We start from the raw sequence: 26541 nt of genomic DNA on the forward strand, positions 1-26541 counted from the left end.
GTGAGAAGAGAGTGCGTTGCCTGCTGATATGGGGAGAGGCAGCGTGAAAGGGGTATCTCTCACAAACAGAGTTACTGTATGTTTTCAGAAATGCCTCGGACAGATGCCAGCTGACGGACTGAATCACAAAATGGCTTTTCAATGCTCATATAGTAAGACTTGTGAACAGCTCGTACCCAGGCTCACAGAGGGACAACTGCGGCCCGTACGCTCGACCCACAGAGGCAGAACTACGAGCTATCCGCTCCCAACGGAACAGCAGCGTACTAGCTCGCAGAGGTACAGGCACAGTAGCATACTAGCTCGCAAAGGTAGACAGCTGCTAGCCGATGGACTGGCTTGTAAAGGCACACCTCCGAAGTGGTGATGTAGGGCACAGGCAGCATGAAAGGGTTATCTTCCTACTAGTGTCCTGGAGTGGAAGTTGTGCAGCCTGGCGCTCACCTGTTTCTCCTTTATTGTTAATAAATCTTAAACCTTCACTGCGTCCAAATCATCATTACACAGAGCTCCGCTATATTAAATTGCTCCCGGAACCTTTCTTTGATATTTTCACTCAATGCGAGGCACAAGATGGCTGCTAACACTTCCTGGTTTCAAGTGTTAGCAGCCAATCAGAGGACACTTCCTGCTTTGAAGAGTTAGCAGCCAATCAGGAGCAAGCTCATGCTCGGGAGTAAGGCACCGACCAGATATATATATTTTTCGCTTTAATATCTCAAAAACTACTGAACGGATTTACACCATTTCAACAAAACTGTGCTTTCTGGACCAAGACCTTTCTCCATGCCAAATTTTGCGTAATTCCGTTCAGCAGTTTGATCTATAGCCTTGTCTAAAGTTTCCTATGGAAAATCCATTGATAAAACACGTTTTCATACCACCCTTTTTTCTCAGCCCCCCTTGACCCTCAAGATAGGAGCTGATCAAAAAAGAGAAACTTTTTGGAAAATTTCGTAAAAAATCGTCAAACAACGCCAAAGTTATAAGCAGATGGAGAACTCCAAGAGGGGGGCCGCGCAACCCCCTTCCCAACATGAGTGAAGACCAGAGACTACGGGGACCCCAGCGGGCACCCGCAGCCCCAGCGAGCCCCCGCTATTATTTTTTAAGAAATGCCCCCGGGACCTACCCACCCTGGGGCCTCATTAAAATAAAACATGGTATCCCGCAAGCCCAGCGCGAATTACGCGGATTTTTAGCTGGCCCTGGGGGTCCTTCTGGGATCCCATAACCAGACCTATGGGGTCAGGGTGTTTCTACTCTGCCCCCTTCTTTGTTTCTCTGTTTTCTACTGACTCGCTTCTACTGAGTCACAAGATGGCTGCCAACACTTCCTGATTTGGAGTGTTGGCAGCCAATCACAGTGAAGCTCGTGCACGAGACTTAGGCTCCGCCCAGATATTGAAACTTTTGTTTTTCTAATTTCTCCGCAACTACTGAACGGATTTACACCATTTAAAAAAAGGTAGCTTTCTGACCCACACACTATCTTTGTGCCAAATTTGGGATAATTCCTTTCAGTGGTTTCAGCTGTAGTCTTGCACAAAGTTTCCTATGGGAAATTGATTTTTTCACTCTTATTTTTTGAATTTCTCAAAAACTACTGAACGGATTTACACCATTTAAAAAAAAGGGCGCTTTCTGCACTAAGCTCTACCTTTTTGCTAAATTTGGGGTAATTCCGTTCAGCAGTTCGGGCTTCAGCTCGTCGCAAAATGTCCTATAGAAATTAACATGGGGAAAACGTGTTTTGGGACCTCCCTTTTTTCTCAGCCCCCCTCGACGAATCACCCACGAAACTTTCAAGATAGGAGCCGACCTAAAAGGTGCAACATTTTGAAAAATTTCATAAAGATTCATTAAATGACGCCATAGTTATTAGCAAATCAAAAAATACTTTTCATATGAAAACTAGGTTGTAACTATAACTACCTACTGGCGACCGCCAGTAGGTAATATATATATATATATATATATATATTCACTGAAAAAACCAAAGGTTTCAGGGGCGTTATAGTTAGCTGGACATTTCCCTCATACAAAACCCTAGAAATTCCCCTGTTATAGTTAGTTCAGCTAACTATAACTCGCGCCCCTGCAATGCACTGCTGATGACATCACATATTACATCACTCATGACATGGTCAGTGACATCACTGATGACATCACTGATGACATCTGAAATTACATCACTGATGACATCACTGATGACATCATCCAGTGAATGTGTGTTTTTCTGAAAAGTTTAAATATGTTTTATATATTTATAGTGAAAGGCCTATGGAAGAATGAGTGGGTGTATAAGTGTGTGAATGGGTGATTTTCTAGGTGCGTAACTGACTATATAAGTGAGTCATTAAATGTATCTTACTGCCGACTAGTGACTAAACTGTGTGAATGTCTGTATGTGTCTGTGTGTTGGTGTATAAGTGACTGCATGGTTTTGTGAATAGCTATATGAGTGTCTATATGGGTTATTGATTGGTTGTCTGAGTATCTGTGTGGGTGCCTGAGTGTTTGTGTGGGTAGGGTGTGTGTGCATAGATGTGTGAGAGGGTGATTCAGTGGGTGCATGGTTTTAAGAGTGCAATTGTGATGGACTGTATGGTTGGGTGAGTGTATGGATGGGTGTGTTAGTGATTGAATGTATATCTCAGTTGTACATGTGTCAGTAACTACATATGTGAAACGCAGTGTATATGTGTGTAAGAGTATATAACTATCTATATGTGAGAGTGTGTGATTGCGGGAGTGGCTGTATGGATGAGTGTGTGCTTGTATTAGTAATTGTATAAGAGCGTCAGAGTTTGTTAGTATTTTTATGAGTAATTGAACTTGAGTGTGTTTAACTGTATAGGTGAGTAAATTGGACTGGGTTTAATTATTTGCATGACTGACTAGGCGTGTCAGTACCTCAATGGATGATTGGCGGTGTGTGAGTGTCTATATAGGTGTATAAATGCATATGATAGTCTTCTACAGAGTGACTGTAAGTATGAGTGACTGTACAGGTGAGTGAGTGGAGATGTATTTAGACCTAAGAGTCAATGAGTGGGTATGTAGTTATTGGAATTGGAGTATCTATGGTTTTGAGAATGGCCGTCTGAAATTTTGAGTCGGTGTATCAAAGGTTATATTAGGGTGTGAGAAGATGCACTAATTTATCACGCGGATGATGTCATCAGTGATGTCATCAGTGATTTCATTTGAGATGTCATCAGTGCTGTCATCAGTGATGTCACAGACCATGTCATGAGTGATGTAATATGTGACGTCATCAGCAGTTCATTGCGGGGGCGCGAGTTATAGTTAGCTGAACTAACTCTAACGGGGGAAATCTAGGGTTTCGTACGAGGGAAATGTCCAGCTAACTATAACACCCCTGAAACCTATGGTTTTTTTAGTGAATTTCTAAGGTTTTTAAATGCCAATTCCTAACTATAACGCCCCTGAAACCTTTGGTTTTTTCAGTGAATTTCAAAGGTTTTTTAAATGCCAATTCCTCACTATAATTTATCTCTAAAAATATCATGTTTAATGATTTTCATTGGATTTCTATATTTTTCAAATTCAATGTGTCAATTTCATTAATTATATTTTTTTGAAATTCTTTTTTATCACCATTTTTTAAATTTATTTTTTTAATTAATTCTTTTAAAAATTAAAAAATATTATTTGTTTTTATTGGGTTTTTCAAACATATTTTTTTATATATTTAAAAATATTTCTTTAATTATATGTTCAAAACTTTATTTCATATATTTTTTTTCCATGTTTTTGGATCCGCGCACCCTATGCGCACAGTTCTCGATCCCTACGCGTTAGCATCCGCGCATGGTATGTGTTGGGTACTTGTTTAGTGCGCGATCGCAATGTGACAAGTAAGCGACTCCCAGCCTATACGCGACACGTTCGGTGTATGTAACTTGACGTTTACGCGCTTCCGCGATGCGTCATCTGCGTCTATGACACGGTAGGTGCGCGGATCCCGTGAAATATTTAACATTTAAAAAAACATATATATATGTATTTCATGTGAATATTAATTGAAGACAAACTCTAAACTAGTCTTAAAACTTATATATTTTTACATCTAATCCTATAATTTTTTTAAATTCAATTTCGCGGATGCGCGCTGGGTGCGTGCTGCGTATGCCCAGGGTGCGCAGATCCCATGTGACCTGCAAAAAAAGAGATTTGATTGGTTCATTACACTTCCTGTTCTAACTATTGAAAGACCCCACCCAATTCAATCATTCTTCTTTGACCTTCTTTGGAGGAGCATCTCTTTGCAGAGAAGGACATTTTTTAGACTAAGTTTACACTTAGCTCTAACTTTTTTCATCTAAAAATGGCTTCAGGGCAGCAGGCATCACCTGCATCTCCTCATACATCTGAGGATGAATTTTTGGAGGAGGCACCACGCAAAGAACGTTTTTCTTCAGTGGTGTGGACATTTTTTACTTTTCCCGAGGGGCAGAATAAGACCAATGCCACCTTGGTCACATGCAAGATTTGCAAAAGAGTGCTGTCGTGAGGGGATCCTAACAAGAAATACTCGTGCGGCACGGCTAGTATGATGAAGCACCTAAGGACCCTTCATCCAAACAATCTTGCACGAGAAGAGTGCAAACGGATGAGAAACACTCCTGCTCCTGCACCTTCCACCTCATCGCAGCCGAGCACTACAAGAGTGCATCCATCAGCCCAAAACTTGAACATCCGTCCTCAATTTCAATTTTTAAAAGTGCTCTGCACTAAGTGCAATGCGACTTTGTGCTACGGTGAGCAGTTGATCGATCTGATCTGCCGCCGGCAAGAAAGTCACATCAGCTAGTTTTTTTTATTTTTTATTATTGTTCCCTGAAGTTCATTGTTTGGTTCCTCCTTCAAAAAAATAACAAACAAAAAAGAAGAAAAAAAAAAGTTCTTGTAAGAACTAACTTTCCTGGTTTAAAAAAGAGCTAAATTTCTTTGTTAGTTTGTGAAAGTTTAGATGAATGTATGTGTAGTATGTAATTGACTGAATGAATGCATTAGTAGCGTATGGTGAATGTATAAGTGCAGAACTATGAGGAAGTGCTGCAGCATCATACAGTAATCTCTTTAACTGCAGTGTGCTGTAGTACTTCCAAAGCACAGGGATGCAACATTTGTACATAAATATGTTGCAAATCTATGCTTCCCTCTGCACGGCTGCTTAAACTGCAGCCATGTGGTGACACAGGCACCCTTGCATCATAGTGCAAGGCTATCTGTGTCATGTGCTGTTTGTTTTTGTGCAGGAAGACACACCTTCCTCTACAAAAACAATCAGTAAAGGCATTTTTCTCTTTCAATGTATGCTGAGCATTGTAGCATGCATTGAAGATATAAAAATGTGGAGAAATGAAAACAATTCTCCTTGTTGTGCTTTCCTACACCAATTTTAGAATGGTGCAGCATTCACACACATATCGAGATTTATGATTTCTGATAAATCTAGACATGTGTCTTGTTCTATGAGTATTCAGTGCAATCATGCACAACAACACTTATAGAACACCCTTTCAACGCAAAGTGGTGTGCATAATGAGGTTGTATTTACATGGAGTATAAAAAGTGCACAGAGTGCCTTTTCCTCTCTTTGTAAATATGAAAGAGTGTCTTGCACAATAACTATGTTACAAAAAGTGACATATTTCCGGTTTTAAAATTCCTTGCGAATGATAGAAGGTAAGCACGGAGTTTTGTCTGCAAAGATGTTCAAAGAAGAATGATTGAAATGATTGTGGTCCTTCAATAGGTACAATGGGAAATATTATGAACCCCTCAAATCTCTTTTTTTGCAGGTCACATGATATCTGATTATGGTCAGATTTCAAAACTACATAGGTATAAACAGAGTGTTTTTAGAAACGTGTTTCAACTTTGTAGCTTCTTGCAGACCTCCTCAGTCTGCATATTGAGACTTAGTTAAACTTACCTTCACAGTAATAGGAATAAAAAATGGTATACATTTTTTTTAGATTTTCATTGCAATCTAAATTCATATAAATTGCTTATTTTAAAATTTGGATCTGTGAAAGAAAAGGAAAAAAAAATTATTACATGTAATAATACATTTTTTACAACACAGCATAATTTCCACAAAGTAATTTGTTTGCCTTTTTTGCTGTTCTCGGAATATATTGAATTTCACTAAAAATAGTGATTTCAATCGTACTCATCACTTAACGGCGGACAAAAAAAAAACAATCAGAAAGATTGTTAAAAAAACAACAACATGCTATTCTCAGCAAAATACCACAAGATACAAATCACAGATATATAAAATGCTTACGGCTAACAAAATTTTATAAGTTTAACTTACAAAAACTGTAAATGTTGTTGCTTTAAAATATTCACCGAATATGAGGATACATTTTTGGAGAAGGCACCACGCCCACGACGTTTTTCTTCAGTGGTGTGGAAATTTTTTACTTTTCCCGAGGGGCAAACAAAGACCAATGCCACCTTGGTCACGTGCAAGATTTGCAAGAGTTCTGTCGCAAGGGTATCCTAACAAGAAATACTCGTACGGCAAGTATGATGAAACACCTAAGGACTCTTCATCCGAACAATCTTGCATGAGAAGAGTGCAAACGGATGAGAAACACTCCTGCACCTTTCTGAGTTTCTTTTCTTTTTCTGTGTTTTTTCTGGCATTATTTCTCTATTTTTACAAAAGAATCACAAATAAATGTATATTAATAACTTTCAAATTTATACTATTCCATTACTGTACAAACACATTTTATATAAAAACTGACTAAGAAACTATAGCCCTGAACCACAAGTGTGACGATGGTTAAAACACTACATGCATAGTGCATACTACTTTGAAGCAGTTCATACCCTAAAGCCTACCTCACTAAAAGACTACATGCTAACTGACTGAATGATTACAGTACTATAAGGAGACACACTGGGTGAGTGACAGGGTGTTTGCTAGGAGTGTATGAATACTGATTGTGGAATTGAAGGTGTGAAAGACAACTGTGTAGGCGGTTAGAGGATTGCATCCATAGTGAATAGGCATTTGAAGCAGTCTATGTGCTAAGGCCTGGCTCACTGCATGGGTACTTGGGTACTGACGGATTGATTAGAGTACAGCAAGGAGAGTGCCTGGGTTAATTTATAAGTGGTTGGCTTTTGACACAGTGAATGGATTAGTACTTGGTACTGAATGGGTCACTAGAGGAGTGCAAAGCGAGTGACAGGATGTTTGCTGGACTGTATGGATACTGACTAGGGAATTGAAGGTGTGAAAGACAAGTGTATAGTATGTTAGAAGACTGCATGCATACTGCATAGACATTTGAAGCAGTCTATGTGGTAATGTATGGTTCACAATATGAGTACTTGGAAACTGACTAAATCATCAGACTACTGCTAGGACAGTGCCTGGGTAAAACTTTTAAATTTTCAGTTCTGGCACAGTGAAGAGAATAGTACATGGTACTGCACTTTAGTGTCAAACCCTGACTCATTTTATCAATGCATAAGCAAAGGATAGCTTCTAAAGCTACTAAAACTTGACAACATGACCGGTTTTTAAAACAGTTATCTGTCAGCAAATACACGATGTTACCAAATGCTTCTATCACAATCCTTACCCAAATGCACACAGACTCACAGTGTGATTTTAGACAAGCAACACTATCCTAGGAGTTTACCAAAACTCATGCACTACAGTGGAAGTGATAAGGGAACTGCACACAATCTACATATTTTAGGACTGCACATTTATTTTAATTTTATTTTTTCTTTCTTTTCCTTTTTTTCTCTTTTTTTTTCTTAGTCCTCATTCTACAAAATATGCTCTTAATTCAAGAATATAAAGCTGGTAAAACCGAAAGATATAGTCCAAGATTGAAAGAAAAGGAAAGAAGTCCGTCTCTTCTCATTGAAGAAAAGGTAGATGAGACCTCCAAGCAGTGCCTTCAATCGGGCTTATCGGAATTAACCAAAGCTCAATCACTTCGGCGGTCGATTCACAACTAACCATAGCTGCTTTCTTATCACTTCGACCGGGTGAGCATATTTATAATCATTGGACCACTGAAAAAAACAAAAACCCACCAATCTAGACTAATTAGGCACTGAGAGACTTGGAGCAAAAGCTGAAAACCATCTATCCCATAGGTCCCAGAATTTTGTTTTTCTACCCCTTTTGCTTACTCGATCAAGGGTTGAAATACGTTGGACTGAATTTATCCATTCTGATTTGGTGGGTGGGACGGGTGTGATCCATTTAATGCAAATCTCTCTCCGTGCCAGAAGAATCAAAACAAAAAGAAGTGTCTTTTGATTTCTTGTGAAAACTGAGTTAACTGTTTCACTTTCAGGAGTTCCAAAAATGACTATAGATGGTGTAAGCTCAACCCTACTGCATAAGATTTCAGCCATGATATCAGTCATGTGATCCCAGAAAAGCTTAATTGAAGGACACTGCCAGAACATGTGTAGTTCATTACGTTGATACCTTTACATTTCAGACACTTCTTTGTCACTCCATTGCCTAATTTGGAAAGTTTCAATGGTGTCCAATACGCCTTATGGACAGTAAAAACATGGTTTCTTTTTAGGGGGGCCGCTTTCACATACGACCAGAGGGATGCTTGCCCGAGAATTTCAAGGTCAACACCTGGCATGTCCTTCTTCCAGCTATCAGCAAATATATTCGATTTTTTGTCTCCAGCCTCGATCATTTGCCAATACCATGCTGCTACTTCCTTTTGTGATGATCTTATAGAAATTGCTTATACCACATCCCCATTTTCAACTGTTTCATGATTAATTGAGTTGGTCCAACTGAGGATTTGTAAATATTAAAATTTTGATATCGAATTGTTGGCTAGAGCATAGAAGGATTGCCAGGGAATTAACTCATTTTCTACTATTAGCTCTCCCCATCTTACTATCCCAGCTCTACGTAATGGTAGAGACAGGGCATCTTGTAGACATGGTGGAGTACCCGGGGAATCCCAAATCGGCATTTCTTAATTATAAAAGGGTATGCCTAGTAGTAACCTCACTTGAACCCAAACTCTGGCGGCCGCTATGAGAATCTTCAGCCTTATCTTCTTAAAGAATTTGGGGTGGCCAAATTTAAGGAGGAAGAAGTTTTATATATCTGGGTTAAGGCATTAAAAAGAGGTGAATATATCTGTCTATTGTTTAAAAGTTGTCGAAATATTTTAAGATGGAAAGCACAATAGTATAGATAGAGATCTGGGGTAGCTATACCACCATTAGGTTTTCTCCTCCTAAGTTTTTTCTGAGAGATTCTGGGATTTTTTCTGCCCCAGATGAATGAAGAGAATAGCCCTTGGGCTTTCTTAAACAACATTTTAGAAAATTCCAAAGGAATGGCGTCAAAAAGGAAAGTGAATTTGGGTAAAATACACATTTTCAACAGGTTAGATCTACCTATAATAGATAAAGGGATAGACTCCCAGACTTGTAGTTGCTGACGAACACTGACCAGGGTCTTATCAAAATTCAGCTTGGTTATCATATCTATTTTCTTAATAATTTGAACCCCCAGATATCTTATTTGCTGTTTTTCAAGATCGCTTTTATATGGAGAATTCCATACCATCAGCTCAGTTTTCTGCTGGTTTATAGAATAACCTGATATTTTCCCAAAGTTCTCCAACTCTGACCAGATCTCTGGGATTGCCTGTTCTAGATATCCTGTCAGAATCATAAGGTCGTCAGCATATAGGCCAATTTTTTTTTCCCAGCCCAGAAAAAGGGGAGATAGTCTGGCACGATCTTAATTTGCATGCAAGAGGCTCGATATATAGATTAAAAAGAAGGGGCGAGAGGGGGCAGCCCTGCCGGGTCCCACGTGAAATTTTAAGTTGTCTTGTTAAGTTACCATTAACAAGGATCCTAGCAGAGGGGTTTTTATATAAAGCTGTTACTGCCTCCACAAATGTTTCTCCCAGATTGGAGCGTTGGATTACTTCTATTAAAAAGGACCAATTGACCCTATCAAAGGCTTTAGCAGCGTTGAATGTTAAAACTGCCAATGGAACTTGATAGTAGTTTGCCAAATCCATTGCTCCAATGAGATCGTAAGTCAATTCCTTCAGTTGCCTCCCTTTCATAAATCCCTTTTGGTCAGGGTGTATTATAGTGCCAATGACTTTGTGTAATCTTTTAGTAAGAATTTGAGTATAAAGGTTGTGGTCGCTGTTTAAAAGTGAGATAGGCCTATATGATTCACAATTATAGGGGTTTTTATTTGGCTTCAAAATTATGGTAATTGTGGCCTCATTCCAGGATACTCGTAATTCCTGAGCAAAAATATAGACAGAGTTAAAAAGTTGGAGTAAGAATGGAGCTAATTCATCCTTCAGGATAGTATATATTTCATTTGTGATGGCATCCGGGCCAGCGGCTTTCCCTTTTTTCAATCTTTTAATGACTTGTAGTATCTCCTCTATTTTGATGTGATCGCTCAGGTTATCCCTGCCATCTACTGATAGTGTAGGGAGTTGGAGATCTCAGAAGAAAGCCTCTGTATTTTCCTTAGATGGAATGAAGTCTTCAGAGTATAAGTCTGAGAAAAAATGAACAAAGGCTTCTTCAATCTCTGAATCTTCCTCAATAGTCCTTCCTGTATTTGGACATTTAAGACTCTTCACAGTGTCAGAGGGCCGACAAGGGGGGAAGATGGCGGCCGGCAGAGTTTGCTGAGCGGTCGCGGTCTCTCACCGCTCTCGCTGGATGGGAACAAGCTTCCTGAAACAGATGGTGCCGGCATCATTTAAATAATTTTCGGCTAAAAACTTACAGAGTCTTTTTGTTGCTTCTCTCTTCTGGCTCCCGAGTGGCGTGTTTGTCTGTGCGCTGGGTCCTTGGATCCTTGGACGAAGCTTCCGCGGTGGCTGCAGCGCTGAATGTCGGAGCTATCGAGCTGCCTCTTAGAGGCGGGATCTGGGCAGAGGTGGCGCTGCGGGTTTCTAGAGGTCCGCGCGTGGCTGCTAGAATCGGCTTCCCCACTGGGGGAAGCCCTCTTTCAGTGTTGATCTCAACAGCAGCGGCGGGTCGGCAGAAGCCCAGTACGGTAGGAAATGACAGTCTGCCGCGGATGTCTCTGGTAAGGAGGAAGAAGAAGGGAGTGCGGGGGTTTTCATTAGAAGGCAGTAATATTAAGTCTGAGCCTTGTGGGAGCAAGTTAAGAGTTGATAGACCCTTTCAGTTATTACAGCCATTGAGGGGGCCTGAGCATGAGCCTGTAGCTGGAAAGGGGGGAGACAGCAACCCCCAATCTAATAACTGTATCAATAGATACACTCTTCTCAGCAAAGGCATCTGGGGGCATGAACCGCCACCTACGGGAAGTCTCTCAGACCATATCTCATCGAAAATTATACAAGTGGAGAAAGTGTCTGTTCGACCCCATTTAGAAGGAAAAAAAGCTATAAAAGAAAAAAGTAAAAAAGTTAACTCCACTAATTCAGTAAGCTCCCGCGTCACCCCTTCCCTACTTACCTATTTTAAAATGCAAGCCTTAACCCAAACCTCCACCACGCAGAATAAGCAAAATGCTGAGGTACTGGAGGGACTCAACATTGGGGTCCCAGGATCTAGGGGGGAGCCAGGAGACCCAGAGAAAAGAAACAAAATAACCACGAAGAATAGCTTTTCATGCCTAACAGGAATGATGGATGCTGTTACTGCACTACCAGACAACCCCATTCAACAAGATTTAGGGCAGAAAATCTTGTAGCTACCACCTCGCTTTTTAACTTTACTCTTGGAACTGATTTTACCCCAGATAATCCTTTGATACAGCCTGTTAATCAGGGAGAGGGTCTAGGGTACCAGACGACGGCCAGCTCCACCACAGAGAATTTGCTCCTAAATCTGATTAGAGAAATGAGAGAAAAATTCACAATTTCAGAAAATAACCAGCAAAGGATACAAGGGACTTGTGAGTTACTGGAGGTAAAATTAAACGATATAATGGGTCGAGTGGAGGCAGTAGAAGCTTCAGTAGAAGATCTTTCAAGGCAAGTCACAGAGAGTTCGGCAGAGATCAAGAGACTGAAAATGAAGGACAGAATAGTGGCGGACAAACTGGAGAGTTTGGAAAATAGTGCCAGAAGCAATAATATCCGAATCTTGAACATTCCAAAAGAACTTGAGGGAGGGGATATTAAATCCTTTGTAATAGATCTCTTAAAAGATCTCCATCCCGAGATTGAGAAATCGACTCTTGAAAATGATATCCAAAGAGTTCACCGAGACCTTTTCAATAGACGATCAGGAAAGAAAACCCCAAGGCAAATCCTAGTATATTTTTAAACATATTCCATAAAAGAAGCTGTTTTAGCACAAGGACTAAAAAGAGGGGCATACAATAAAGGGAACTGGTCTTTTCGTATCAGGTCTGACATTTCACGCACCACACAGGACAGGCAGGGGGAATTGGGAAAACAGATACAGGAGCTGGAAAGCTTAGGGGCCACTGCAAAACTCCAATTCCCTGCTTCCCTGAAGGTCATGTGGAAGAATAAAATGCTTAACTTCAGAGATCCGGAAGAGCTTAGCCTTTGGATTCAACAGATTAAAGGCACATCTAATTAGCGCAAAAAAATCACAATTATTGTTCCTATCCACCCAGAGAGGGTGAGAGCCCAAAGAATAGAGGCACTTCAGCTTGCCTCTAGAGATGAGGGAGGATTCCCCAGGAGGAAGGGAGAGGGGGAGGGAGGGAGAGGGACTAAGTTTATCAAAAATGTAAAATAATTTTTTTTAAACCACAAGGTGGGGGAGCATTGGGGGAAAAAAATAATAATAAAAAAATGTCCTCATTTACAAAATGCAGCTTTAGTAATGAAGCTACGGTGGTATAAAAGTACCCGTAATAGATGTGGCTTGGCAAATAACTATGGCTAGTCCACTGGTTTTAAAAGTTCTATCTTGGAACGTGAACGGACTTAGGTTTCCTGCCAGAAGGAAGAAGATTTTAGAATACCTGTACCTCACAAGTTATGATATTATATTCATTCAAGAATCGCATCTTACAAAAGAAGAGTGGGAAGAAATATTAAAAAACTATAAGTGGATAGAACATTGTTTTTGTTCAACACAGACAGTCCCGACAAAAGGTGTGGCCATTATTTTCAGGAGGAATAGTCGAGCAGTTATTGAGAATGTACTAGCAGACACTCATGGTAGATGGGTATTGGTCAGGGCAAAAATTAACTTAACGTGGGTCACTTTTGTCAGCTACTATGGCCCGAATATTGACGACCCGTCCCATCTCCAGTCTCTCTTCCTGCAGATCGAAAATGTAAACGACCAAATAATAATAGGAGGAGATTTCAATATAGTCTTAAACCCCAATCATGACTCTTCCTCTAACAAAGCCATGGGAGCTACTCAAAAATCTCGAAAACTTTTGAAACAGCTTATGACAAACAGCGGTCTTCTGGATATATGGGCAGAAAAAAAGCATGTTTTGGGATCAGCAGGGGGAAATTTTACATATCATAATAAGAAATACAATCACCATTCAAGGATTGATTTCTTCCTGGTGGACCGCAGGACTAGTAAAAACACGCTCCAAATTACCCATTTCCCAGAACATCTTTCTGATCATTCCGCTGTTCTCTTAGAAATAAATCTTCCCCAGTGTTTCACTCCGCGAAGATGGACTTTGAGTCGTGTAATACTCTTTGAGTCCACAAATATCGATAAATTAAAAAAGCTACAAAAGAGTTTTTCCTGTTTAATTTAAACTCAGCAGCCCACCATATTGTATGGGACTCTTATAAGGCCTTTTTAAGAGGCCTTTTAACCTCCCTCTCCATAGCACAAAATAAGAAAGCAAAGGAAGATATTATAGCACTGGAAACAATAATCGCCCAAAAATCTATAGTGCTAGAACAGTCACCTATGGATCCTATTAATTTACAACAACTTGCCTTAGCTAAAAATAATTTAACAGATCACTTAGAGGCAATACATTAAAAAAAATGGGATGCAAGTAGACTTGCCCATCATGACTATGGAGAGAGTTGTGGAAAATTCTTGGCATTGAAGACTAAATCCGATCACGTTAGAAATACTGTGAAGGACTGCACTTTTGTGTCAAAGCTTGACTCATTTAATCAAAGCATAAGCAAAAACTGCCTTCTAATGCTACTAAAACTTGACAACAAGACAGGTTTTAAAACAGTTATCTGTCAGCAAATACACGATGTTACCAAATACTTCTCTCACAGTGGTTCCCAAATGCACACAGACTCACAGTGTGATTCTAGACAAGCAACACTATCCATAGCAGCTTACAAAAACTCATTCACTACTGTACAAGGGGTAAGGAGACTACACACAATCTACATATTAAAGTACAGCACATTAGTGTCAAAGCATGACTTATTTTATCAATGCATAAGCAAAGACTGGCTTCTAATGCTACTAAGACTTGACAACATGGCAGGTTTTAAAACAGTTATCTGTCAGCAAATACACAATGTTACCAAATGCTTCTCTCACAGTGGTTCCCAAATGCATACATACTAACTATCCCTTGTACTATACCAAAACACATTTCTTCATCTAGAAGGAGTACTACATTTTAGTATAGAAACATAACTCATTTCACAAATTCATAAACAATGACTGGTTTCTAATTCTACCAAAATATAAAAACAGCACAGTTATAAAGGGGGCAGAGTGGAAATACTCTGATCCTCTAGAGGTGCTAGAAGGACCCCCTGGGGCCCCCTTTTAAAAAAATTAAAAAACGGCGAATGCGCGTTTTAAAAAAAGACAAGAAATCATTGGTTGTATGACAACTTTCTAAACTGAGAGGTAGGGTGTATATTTCTGTTTTTTAAACGCATGATTATTATTGGTTAACAAAAACTGATTGTAAGGAACATTATATATGATAAGCTGATATGTTGAAAAGTCAAGCACACTTGCTGTCTTGTTTAGCAACATTGTGTGCTGAACTTGTGACCTGTGTGCTCAGTGCTGTGTTCCATGACCTGTTTCTATGGTAACAGGCAAAAGGCAGATTGGGGGAAGGGTTGAAATGTATTTCATTTGGAAAGGGTTGAAATGTTTAACCAATAGAAATGTGTGTTTGCTTTTGAATTTATGTGTGAAGGATTGTGATTTGATGTTTACATGTATATGTGTGGAAAATGAAAGGGAAACTTTGCCATTCTTTGTTTTTGCTGAGAGGTGCGCAGTGCAGAGATTCTGTATAAGAAAATCTGGTGTGTGACTGATATCTGGTGTGTGACTGGTATAATTCTTAATCTACAAAACAACTTGAAAGGTGAGTTATTTAATTGTGAGGGGATGTATGTAGACTATTTTGATTTTAATCAGACTAATGTATTTCTCCTGCTAAAGTGTAGGGAGTACTTTTTTTCTCTACAATCTTATTGACAGTGTGTGTGTGCATGTAGAAACCATTCTGTGATAAGCATTTGTGTTTTTCATGTGTTTGCAGACAGATAACACGAGAGAGGAGAGTGCTTTGCTGATATATATATATATATATATATATATATATATATATATATATATATATATATATATATATCAATCAGCAAAGCACTCTCCTCTCTCGTGTCTGACCAGCTGAGCAGAAGGGAGCACGGACCACGGATTCTTTTCCAATATCGGTTTATTCACAAAACTAAAACAAACCAGGCAGCCATAACGCGTTTCATCCCTCCTGGGGGACTTGATCACATGACGCAGTTTAACCAATGACATGCGGTATTTAAAGGAAAAACACATTTTTTTACATTTTTCAACATCACATCATCTGATTGGGCAATATTTCGATAGTGGTTTCCTATGTACATTTCATTTCCTATGACACTTAATCAGCATAAATGTGCAGTAAGACGTTGTTATTTAGACTTTCACATAAATCTCAGGATAAATCCTGTAATGTTCAACGTAAAATATTTACAATATTGATTGAAGAAATTAGGCCCAATTTTATAGTGGTAATCCAGAATAAAAATAGAATGAAATATAATAAGATAACATAATATAGCGCTCAAGTTGATCCTAAAGTAATGAGGTAGAATTGTTGTTACTTAGTGCAACATATAGTTTCTCCAGTGTTAAAACCAGCATATTGTGGGATTTCCCTCATATGAATAAATATCAAGAATAAATATATTTAAATAACACGAATCACAATTGAGATGGTTAGAACAGGTTAAAAATAGACTGTGCATAAATATATCTTGTTAAAGACACATATAAATATTCAATAAATATCAATCCTTAAATATTAAATATTAAATATTAAATATTAAATATTAAATACCAAAATATTTAAAACCATCAATTGATCATAATCTCGTGTACTCGATGTTGGTTCACACAAAGCCTCACCAATCTGTGGACTGATAGCTAAATGAATTACAATAAGTTGAGTTAAGTGAACTGGACCAACAACTCATTATGAGCGTACATTTCAGTTTGTAAGTTTGTTGAACCACTGTTGAAGCCCACCTACTGGATGACATATAATAGTGCAAGACTTAATACCCATAGTGTTGAGACCTATTTTTTCTTTTTTACTTAAAAACATATACTTAAAATACGATATAAGTACATATAAAAACATTTATATTTGATTAAGTGCTAAAAAATACCTAAAAACACCGTGATAAAAACTAATGTGATTGAGAGAAAAGGAGAGGTAGAACTTTCAAAGGGAGGCAGCAATTGGACCTTTGACTTATGACTTTTAAGTGTAACATTGAATATATCTTTGCCACAATACCCTCATAGTTGTGACTGTTAATGAAAGTTTGTGTTTTAGAGTGACTTAAAGATCTAGGCAAATGTTATTGGATAGGACGGCAAGAAGGCTAAAGTATTCAGTAATTGGATAGATTGTAGATAGAAAACCTAATTATAGACTCGCATGTAGCTCCTCCGAGCTATTGAGTCCATTTGGATGTTTGCTATCTAAATTTAAGATGTAGTGCATTTCCAATAATCTGAGAGTTTTTTCCCTGTCACCCCCTCTTTTGTTTCTAGTTACAGAATCAATGAAAAAGTATTTGAGGTCTTTGGGGTTGCCTTCATGCTTTTCATGAAAATGCCGTGCTACCGGGTATGCCTGGTCTTTGTTCTTAATAGCTCGTAGATGTTGAAGTACCCTTTTGTGGCCTGGTAGTATAGTGCTGCCTATGTACCTTAAATTGCAGGGGCACTCTAAGACATAAACTACATAATCTGTCTTGCAGTTCAGGGCTTTGGTAATGACTTTGTCTGGACCGCCAAAAGGAGTGGAATAGCTCGATGTGGAAACGCCATGCTGACAGGCCTTGCAGGTCTTACATTTGAAAAAGCCAAATCGTTGGGCCAACCAAGATCCCTTGGCTGTGATTCCACATGGGTCATTGTCAACAAGAGAATCCTTCATAGAAATCCCTTTACGGTAAGTCATCGAGGGTTTTTTTGGTACCATAGTACCTATGATAGGGTCCTGTTTGACAAGATGCCAGTGTTTATTGATGATTTTTCTCACTGACATATGGTGCTGATTGTAATCCAAGATGAATCTAAAATCATCAACAGTATTATCAGGGACCCTGGACTGTATCCTCTTGGCTGGTGTTTTATTATTATTAGGGAGGTTGACTTTGGTGAGAGCTTTGTCTAGGCATTTTTTACTGTATCCTATAGCCTTTAATCTGTTAATACATTCCTGTTGCGCCACTTTCAAGGCTTCTTGATGGCTGCAAATGCGCTTAATGCGTAAGAGCTCACCATAGGGGATGCTCTGCATAAGATGACTTGGGTGCGCGCTGCTTGCATGTAGGATGGTATTTCCCGCCGTGGGTTTCCTATGAAGTCTAGTTTCTAATTTGCCTTGTTCTACATACACTTCTACATCTAAAAAAACTATATTTGTTTTACTGGTGTTGGATGTGAAGTGGAGATTGAGGTCATTGTTATTAAGCGATTCAATAAATTCCAAAGCTCCCTCCTCAGTGCCTTGCCAAACCAAAAACAAATCATCAATGAATCTCAGCCAACATTTGATATTGCGCTCAAAAGTTTCAGAGTGTTTTACCATGAGGACCTGCTCCTCCCACCAGCCCATGTGTAAGCATGCATAGCTGGGGGAGAAGCTGGCCCCCATCGCTACGCCTCTCAGTTGTTGATACATGGTGTTCTGAAACATAAAAATGTTATTCATAAGACACAGTTCAACCATATTAACAAGCATTTTGTTGTGTTCTTCATATTGTGATCCCTTCTTCGCTAGATAGTATTTCATGGCCCGTAGGCCATCATTGTGTCTGATGGAAGTATACAGTGACGTCACATCGAGGGTAATTAGGAAGTATTCATTGTTCCATTTGAAGTTCTTTATTTTAGAAAGAAAGTCACCAGTGTCTTTAATATATGACCTTAAATTTTGCACATGATATTGTAGGAAATAGTCAACATAAATAGAAGTGTTTTCAAAGATGCTGTTCCGGGCAGATATTATAGGTCGGCCAGGAGGGCTGGTTTTGTTTTTGTGCACTTTCGGTATGAAATATAGAATCGGGATTGTTGGATTGGATTTCCACAAGTATTTATATTCGTCTGACGTTAACAAGCCCTTTTCTCGCCATGCCATCAAGGTAATACGAAAAGATGTTTGCGTCGCGTTCCAGGCCACTCTATTACTGTTTCCATAACACGACTTGTCATCTAGATGTCTCATTGCTTCTTTAACATACTCCTCTCTTTTCCAGAGTACCATATTGCCTCCTTTGTCAGCGCCCCGCACGACTATTTCCTTGTCATTTTTAATTTTGGTTATCAAAGAATGATATTGCAATTCATGTACATTCTTTTTGCTGCGTCTTGGCCCATTGTGTGTTATTCTGTTTAGGCCTTTTAATTCAATAATCACTTTTTCCTGAAATGTATCAATGGTGTCTTTCAGCATCAAAGGATAAAACGAGGAAGGTGGTTTGAAGGGTGTCACCCTTTTTGTGCTTGTCGATGCCTGAGTGTTGTTAGAAAAGGCTTCATGAGATTCACCTGTTGGAATTCCTTCACATGCTAAATCGAAGAGTGTGTCAATCAATGATTCAGAATTAGGCATGGTATTGGATTCGCTGTCCGTTCCTTGTGTCAGAGACTCGTTGCTGCCTGACGTTGTTTCAATTGCTATATCCTTTTTCTTCACCTGTGCGTGGTATTTTTTCAATTTTAATTTCCTGACACTTTTGTAAATGTCAACTCTAGACTTGGAGTAGTTGAACGTGCTTTCCGGGCAATAGGAGAGGCCCAAGGCCAGTAATTGTAATTCAGCTTTGTTCAGAATCATGTCAGTTAAATTGATGATTGTCATATCACTAGAGGCATCAGCAACACTGGGATTTATTTCTTCCAATATCTCCTCTGTTGTTTCTTTGGATACTTTTTGTATGATCCTTCTTCTCTGGGCTTTTCTCCTCTCTCTCCGTTTTTTATTTTTGATTGTTCTTGATTCTCCCCGGTTTGTTGTTTTCTTGGCCTGAGAGATTGTAGCCTTTCCATGCATAAAAAATCCACTTCGTCTGTGAGGGAGTGCCTGCGTGATGTACTTGTGATGTACTTGTTCGGGTTTTCAATTTCTGATCCACTTTCTGCTGCTGAACTTCCCTCAGATGCAGACGTTAAGTCAGTTTGTTGATTAACCCTTGCCGCCTCCATTTTCTTTGTGTCAGTGTTGTCAGCTTTGAGCGAGTCAAACTTTCGGGCGAAGGTAAATATTCGGCCTTGTTCGTAATCGCATCGATCTCTATGAAATTTGAATGTTTTGCGTTCCCTTATAACGTCTTCCTCTTTTTGGAGTCGCTTTTTTAATTTTACGATGTCATCTTGTTGATCCATTTTCTCCAATTCCTTATTTAAGAACTCAATTTCATCCGCCAGTTTAATGCATATATATATATATATATTCACTTAAAAAACACCCACTCATTCTTCAACAGGCCTTTCCCTATATATATTAAACATATTAAAATTGTTCAGAAACACATACTCAATGGATGATGTCATCAGTGATGTCATCAGCGATTTTATTTGAGATGTCATCAGTGATGTCATGAGTGATGTCACTGACCATGTCATGAGTGATGTAATATGTGACGTCATCAGCAGTGGATTGCGGGCGCGCAAGTTATAGTTAGATGAACTAACTATAACGGGGGAATTTCATTGTTTTTTTACGAGTGAAATGTCCAGCTAACTATAACATGTGTGAAACCTATGGTTTTTTCAGTGAATTTGCAAAGTTTTTTAAATGCTAATTCCTAACTATAACGTGTGTGAAACCTATGGTTTTTTAAGTGAATTTGCAAGGTTTTTTAAATGCTAATTTATGAATGTATTATTATATTTTTTAAACATTTATTTTACAATAAGCTACCTATATATATAGTTATAGATTAACTGTATCCTGTAATATGGAATGGCTCAGTTTTTTTTTTATTATTTGGATAGAGTTGAACAGCATAGTTAATATCTTCTATAAACGTATAAACTCTTTTAATTTTTTATTTTTTTTAAAAATGTTTTTGACCGTGCTCCACGTGCGCATGCGTACGTCGTGCGTGCTCCGTACGCGCGTGCTCCGTATGCGCATGCGCGCGTGCTCCGTACACACGTGCTCCGTACGCGCATGCGCGTGTGCTCCGTACGCGCATGGGTGCGTGCTCCATACGCGCATGCGTGCGTGCTCCGTGCGCGCACGGCAAGTCATGTGATTTACAAACAACACTTTTCATTGGTTTATAGGAGTTTCAGGTCATGTGATTAAGAAACAACACTTTTCATTGGTTTATAGTAGTTTCAGTTCCAGAAACTTCCAACACCACACCCACTCCCCTCATTATTACTTCTGATTCCCTGGGCGAAGGAGCTGAGCAGCTTTTCCAGTACTCCAGTACTTGAGAATGGCAGAGCAGCAGTCATCTTCTGGGAGTGAGCAGGAGACCCTTGTGCCACAGAGACAGAGGAAACAGAAAAACTCTTTTATATGGCAATTTTTCACTTTTCCAGAGGGGCAGAAGAAGGTGAATGCTCCAAAAGTCACCTGCAGTATTTGTGGTGGTGTCTTATCAAGAGGAGATCCTAAAAATAAATACTCTTTTAGTATCTTCACAATGATCAGGCACGTTAGAGATGTACATCCTGTGGCTTATGCTCGAGCTGCTAGAGAAAACCCTCCAGCAGCTCAGCCGAGCACATCTGCAGCAGCTCAGCCGAGCACATCATCGGCAGCTCAGCCGAGCACTTCATCTGCGGCGGCAGCTTCACCTGCTTCTGTTCCTCTGGATATACACCCTCTGTTTAAGAGGGTGCCTATACGGTGCAATGCGTGCAATGCTCTTCTCTCTTATGGGGACACCAGCATACCCCTAATAGAGAGCAAGATACAGCAGCACACTATAATTTTTGTAATTTTTTTGTTCCTCAATTAACACAACGGCTCTTTTTAGAGCCACCTAACATCTGCGTGCACCCCGCGATTTTTTATTTTTTTTACAAAATGTTTTTTTCACCCTTCATGGTCCGTCGGGGACCCCCTGACAAAAGCTAGGGGGTCAGGAACTCTGTACCCTGCCCCCTTTTCACGTTCTCCACCTTTCTTTTTCACTGTCACACACAAAATGGCGGACAACACTTCCTGATTTTGACCGATTCGAATGTTGACTGATATGTAACCACCAATCAGAATTACGCTCGCGCACGGCACCGTGCGTGCATGGTGCGCGCATGTAGATATTTATGTACTTTTAACTGCAATTTTCTCAGGAACTACTGAACAGATTGACACCATATATGCAAAAGGCACATCCCTGACCTGAGGACTACCTCTTTGCCAAATTTCAAGTAATTCTGTTCAGCCGTTCGGGCTGTACCTTCGACTAAAGGTCCTATGGGAAAATGCATGGGGAAAACGCGTTTTGGGACCCCCCTTTTTTCTCAGCCCCCGCTTGACGAATCACCCCGAGACTTCCAGGGTAGGAGCTGAGCGGAGCGCCCCATTAGTTTTGAAAATTTCGGGAGGATCCGTCAACCGGCGCCAAAGTTATTCAAAATAGAATTTTCAGATTTCCTATGGAAACACGGTCCTAACTATAACTATCTACTGGCGACCGCCAGTAGATAATATATATATATATATATATATATGTATGTATATATATATATATATATATATATATATTTATATAATATATATATATATATATCAACAAAATCCTCAGCGTATGTTCGCTCTCAGTAATCACGGACTCCGACACCATAGAATGAACACAAGATGTTTATTCCACCACGACGCGTTTCGGCTTACTGCCAAGCCTTTATCACATGAAAAAAGTGCACAGGTTGTCAGGCACAACATAAAGCATACAATGTGTCATGAACATGAACAAGGGACTTCACCAGATAGAAATACTTGGTGACCATCTTGTAATGAGTAAAATACACACTACAGAATGCATGTAAATATCAGTTCTATCTATCATTATATCCCTGATTCGTGGGTAACTGTCTTTGTGATGAAACACTAATTGAATGACCGCAGGATCCATCTCTGCATTAATAGACACCATCATAAGATACTTTTGGTGCGCATACAGGATTGCACAATAGAAAACGTTATCAGTTCAAAAATATATATTTATAATGTTTCTTAAAAACTGTGGGAGAAAAAAAATTCTTTAAGGATTGGGTATCATGAAAAAGTGTTTATGTGGGTTATTTTTATGAGAAATATTTAAGAAATGCTGCAATAATATTTTTAACTTTGTAATACGTTTTTGTAATGTGATTAATGTCATGCTTTTTGATTGGAGCTGCTAATTTCTCAACCAATAAAGTAACCAATCATGGTGGGGACACTCAAATTTCCATGTGACCACATATTGAGTGAGTGAAGATGCAATAGGAGTGCAAAAGGTGTGGATGGTTCTGTATGTGTATCCAAAGGGAAATTTATTCTTGGCTTTACAGCCTGATACTGTGTTCTATCCCTTTGGGAAAGTGGGGCCCCTCTCTATTGATTTTGATTGAGATCTTATTACTAGTCGCCTGGACTATGGGAATACTCTACTGGTAGCAGTAAATTACACTCTGTTGACCAAGTTGCAGATAGTACAGAACACAGCCACCCGGCTAATCTGCAATCTACTTGCATGGTCCGCTACTCCCATTTTAAGAAAACTGCATTGGTTGCCTATTAGAAAGCATGCTGTATTCAAATTCTGAAGCATAAGGCACTTTACAAGGCCCGTCCCACCTATCTCTTCTCACCAGATAAGGCCTCATTACTATACCGGTCGGGCCGACATCCGCAGCCCCGTTGGTGACGATCGGACCGCCACGGTCTCTTCAGGAGCAGTCAGACCAATCGCAGAATTATGATGCATAGTGGATGCAGTCTGACCGACCCCTGGAAGACGGCCAACGCCAACAGCTTTTCTCCGACCACTGAGATGGCAGTTGGAGAAACGCAGCAGCCATAGAGCTGTACAGGAAGTTGCAGCCATCTTCTGGCTGATGAAGTGCATTTCTGACGAGCCTGCCGTGGCAGTCCAACCGGTTGCCTTAACTTATTGGAAATAACGGATTTGGGGTGCATAGTCACCCAAATTACGTGTTACGTGGCTGAAGCCAGCTGTATGCGTGTGGGAAAGCTGTAAATTGTAACTGCTGTTATAGCTGCTATTTGCTTGTTTGCACAGTTTAGATAGCTTTTTATGAAATTGACGACCTGAATTTTTAAAGCTTAAATTTGTATTTTATTACTGCACGGCCCTACAAAAATCGAACCGCCACCATTAAAATTGGAATTACTTGATGATTAACACCCATCTCAACAAAAAAACACGCAGTGCCGCCGGTTAGAGCGAGCCCGCCATTGGAAGGGTTAGCGGTCTAGTTCTCCGCTCCCCTGACCATAAATAGCGCGCTGGAGCGACCGCGCAACCTGTGTTACGTGGCTGAAGCCAGCTGTATGCGTGTGGGAAAGCTGTTAATTGTAACTGCTGTTATTGCTGCTATTTGCTTGTTTGCACAGTTTAGATAACTTTTAGCAGATTGATGACCTGATTTCGTAAAACTTGAATATGTTTGCACAGTTTAGATAGCTTTTTATGAAAATGACGACCTGAATTTTTAAAACGTAAATTTGTATTTTATTAATGCACGGCCCTACAAAAATTGAACCGCCACCATTAAATTTGGAATTACTTGATGATTAACACCCATCTCAACAAATAAACATGCGGTGCCGCCGGTTATAGCGAGCCCGCCATTGGAAGGATTAGCGGTCTAGTTCTCCGCTCCCCTGACCATAAATAGCGCGCTGGAGCGACTGCGCAGCGGGCTCGCCGCCGGCACGCCAAAGGCAAGCCCGTCTGCGCCCGTCGGCGCCCGGAGCGCGGCCAGCGCCAGGACCCCTGGTCCGGTTCCCTTCCTCAAATATACAAAAAATCAGCTGGAGAACCTATTGACTGGTAAGTGTGAGCTCTGTAGCATTTGGGACGGGGAAATAAATATGAGCTCATACACATGTAAGGGCTGCGGATATCACCTAGACCAACTAGTAGGGGGCAAAATGGAAGATCTTTTCTCGTCAGATTTAGGCTGTCAAAAGTACTTGGGAGGCATAAAAGGTCTAGATGGACATAATCACTCTCCCCAGGCAATTGGAGGTAAAGACACCTTGAGAATGGACAAGAGAAGCAGACAGTCAACACAAGCTTTGTCCTGTATATTATTAAATACCCGATCACTTGTAAAACACAAATATCAATTTGAATGTTTACTTCAAATATAAAAACCAGACGTCACTTTCTTAACTGAGACATGGACTGATGCTAGCTCAGATCCAGATTGGAACATAGCCCTCCCCCCTGGATACTCTATGGTATGCCATGACAGGGTAGAAGGTAGAGGTGGTGGCGTAGCAATAATATACAGAGACAATTTAAAAATGCACCATGAGGTCATAACTACGCTTCCATCTGAGACACTGCTGTTCTCCTTCAAACTCAATGACTCCATTACCTTTAAAGGATTAATGGTATACAGGCCGACGGGACAAAGATTAGGGTTCTCGCAGGCCATCCTAAACTTTTTAGAGACAAGCCTGGATTCTGAATATCTTAGCATTTTAGGGGATTTCAATTACCATCTAGAACTAGAGACCAATCCAGATACAATCAGCTTGGTGGACAACCTGGCAGCATATGGACTGTCCCAAATAGTAATGGAACCTACGCACCTGGCTGGCCATACTTTAGATGGGATTTTTACAAACCAGCCAGGTATAAAACTCATTAAAACCTTGCCACTGCCCTGGACAGATCATAGGGCTGTTGTTTTCGAGGTAATGAATAAATATCACTCGCTGCCTCAACCCTTTCCCACTCGAAACCTGCAAATGCGGCAATGGAATAGGATAGAAAAGGCCACCCTGGAACAGGCTCTAAGCTCAAATCCTTTCACTCTCAGTAGTGATAATGATGTAGCAGCTAGTCTTTTTGACAACTGGATCGCAACAGCTGTAGATAAATTGGCCCCTGAAGTGAACAAAACATGTAAAAGAGCTACGCCAACAGCACCCTGGTATGCTATAGAGATAAAAACAATAAAAATGAAATGCAGACGGACAGAACGAGTGTGGCGAACTGATTACAGCTCTGAGCACAAGGTACTATATAATCAATGCCTGGAGGAATACAAACAGGCAATTGCAAAAGCCAAAAGGACCTTTTTTATGGCTAAAATAAGTAAGGCAACCCATTCCTCTAAAGAATTGTTTAAAACCGTACACACTCTGGCCACCCCCAACACTCAGGTAAATTTACACCCGATCAAGTTTTTTGCAACATAATGGCCGACTTCTTCCAAAACAAAATGCAAGCAATACACGATGATCTTTCTAACTCAGCGAAGAACAGGCCTGTTTATAATTCTTTAAATCTAAACGGCCGAGTAACAAATAGCAGACTGGATCGCTTTACGACACTCAATGTTGGAGAGGTCAATAACCTCCTGATATCCACCAAATCTGGTTCCCCAAACTATCCATGTCCCCCAACTGTTTTTCATCTAGCTTCAGAGGTCATTAGTACATACCTCACTCCTCTTCTAAATCAAGTTCTGGAAAGTGGTAAATATCCCGAGGTGTGGAAAAAGGCCTGTATAAGGCCCATCCTAAAAAAAAACACCGCGGACCCACTTGAACCGAAAAATTATCGGCCTATCTCCCGACTACCTTTACCTGCTAAGATTCTAGAAAAGGCCATGAACAAGGAGTTAATCCAGTATTTAGAAGATAACTCCCTGTTGGACTGCACCCAACATGGATTTAGGCCTTGTCACTCGACAGAGACAGCGCTGGTGCTGGCAACTGAGGAGATTCGGAGGACGGTAGACAGGGGTAACAAAGCTATTTTGGTTTCATTTGATCTGTCGGCAGCGTTCGACACCGTAAAT

This window comes from Triturus cristatus, chromosome 8, assembly GCF_964204655.1.
Source record: "Triturus cristatus chromosome 8, aTriCri1.1, whole genome shotgun sequence".
In the NCBI taxonomy this organism is placed as follows: Eukaryota; Metazoa; Chordata; class Amphibia; order Caudata; family Salamandridae; genus Triturus; species Triturus cristatus.